The following is a 2,365-nucleotide window of genomic DNA, read 5'->3' on the forward strand; positions in this document are numbered from 1 at the left end:
AGGGAAATAGTTTCTGTTTAAATGGTGAAAGGATCCAAGTCAAGCAATAAGGTCACTATGATATGGGCTTGAATTCCTGAACATATTAAAGTGCAGGATGGTAATTGGCAAGGGTAGAATTTTTTTTCCTAGAGAAAGTAGTCCAAATGAAAGTTAATAAAAGGCATATGGTAAACTGGTATGGAAGATACGCAGTTCATTTTTTTGTTGTAAAGACTATTTTTAAGCACCGGGTGAAGTATAATTTTTATATTTCAAATAACTGATATTGGCCTCTAATTTTCTTTCTTTGTAGTATCTTTTTCTGGTTTTAGAATTAGGATAATGCTGGCCTCATAAAATGAGCTTGAGAGCCTTCCCTCTTCTTGAATTTTATGAAATAGTTTGAGAAGGAGAAGTGTTAGTTCTCAGAATGTTTGGTAAAATTCACCTGTGGAGTTATCCAGTCCAGGGCTTTTGTTTGTTGGGAGTGTTTTGATTACTACTTCTATTTCAGTAGATGTAATCTGTCTATTCATATTCTCTTATTCTTCCTGATTTAGTTTTAGAAGACTGTATATTTCTAGGAATGTATCCATTTAGTCCAGGTTGCCCAATATTTTTCAGCATATAGTTGTTCATAATATTTTCTTACAGTCCTTTGTATTTCTTTGGTGTCAGTTGATATTTCTCTTCTTTCATTTCTGATTTTATTTATTTGGTTCCACCTCTTTTTTCCTTGATAAGTCTGTTTATAAGCAACATTTTTATTTCTTGGATGAGCACAAAGGTATTCATCTAAAATGCAGATTCTAAAATTAGCATGCATGTAAAATTCAAATTAAATAAAATCTTTACTGACTTATAAATGTGGCACCAGGACATGTGCAGACCTACAAAATTAAACATTTTACTTTTTTAAAAAATAAATAAAACAGTTTCAAAGCAGACAAGACACACACATATAAAAGAAGTAGGGCCTCACAGCCCTTGTGTGATTTCACTCTATGCAGCATGAATCAGTCACCTAAAAGTTGGGTACTGTGACTTTTCTGGTCCCCATCAATTATAAGATATAGTGAATTTGCCCAAAGTTCAAAGCAAATCAATTCAGATAATTAAAGAGTTGGAAAACATGCCTAATGGCAAAGGAGCTTGAACCGCCTTCCTGAGTTCCCTCACGGCAGGGGTTTTGCATCCTATTTCTTTCTCATCCCTCAGAACAGTGAGGACAATCAATACACCAGCTGAAGAAAGTTCTTAATAGAAACCTGTTGGATGGCCTAGGGGGGGAAAAAGTGAAAAGAATAACATAACAGTCTTCAGATATGTGAAGGGTTGTAATTTTTAAAATGATAACCAGCTGCCTCTGCATCTACCCAGTACACAGAGCACGGGTAGAAGGCAAAAACTCATCAGGATAGGTTAAGGTTTATCTATATGGTAACCAACCTGTTCCAGTTTGCCCAGGACTTTCTTAGTTTTAATAATGAAAGTCCCATCCCAAGAAACCCATAACTCATGGGCAAACTGGGGCAGTGGGTCATCCGACATTGCAAATGTCTAAACAGGAGAGATGCTTATCTCCTACCTAAATGCAAGGTGCGGGGGGGGGGGGAGTAAGTATTCTTTCATGGGGCTTTCCAGGCATATGATTCTACCAGTATTATTACTATCACAATTGTTCATTATCAGGGGCAATAATGACAGTGATAAACATGATAATGATTTTAATTGTACCTGTCAAAGTGAGTTTGTACTCACATTAGGTCACCAAAACCCCATTAAGTTTGTGTTTTAACACCGAGCAGAAATGCTAAGCACATTCCCCAAAGTCCTAAGGAAATCAATGTGAACCACAAAAACGGAGTACAACTATTACTTCTAGTTGCATAACAAGCCAGTCTATGCTCGATCATGCTTGAGGTTGATCAGGCCAAATAAAATATGGCCAAGTGATGAACAGCAGAGCTCAGAATCATGCAGGTCTAGGTATAAGTGCTTATTACTGATGAAATGGCTTTGGACAAACTACAATCTTTCTAAGTATCTGTTTACTTATCTATAAAATGGAGATAATGTTATCACCTGCTCATAATAGGAAGTTTATAAAGACCTTCTTTTAGGGACCCTCATGCAAAGTGATGGCTAATAGAAACCAGGTCTCCGAAATGAATTGAGGAATTCAGGAATTGAGGCCTCTGGTTATAATAGCTAACATTTTACATACTTTCTATGTGTCAGAAACATTCTCAGCACATATTATTCATCATACATTGAATATAACAACCCTATGAGGATTATTATTCTCATCTTCATTTTATAGATTAGGAAACTAAAGTACAGAAAAATTAAGTATTTTGCCCAAGATCACATAGGTAGAAAG

The sequence above is a fragment of the Furipterus horrens genome, unplaced genomic scaffold (assembly GCF_987537825.1).
Source record: "Furipterus horrens unplaced genomic scaffold, mFurHor1.1.pri manual_scaffold_12, whole genome shotgun sequence".
Taxonomy (NCBI): domain Eukaryota; kingdom Metazoa; phylum Chordata; class Mammalia; order Chiroptera; family Furipteridae; genus Furipterus; species Furipterus horrens.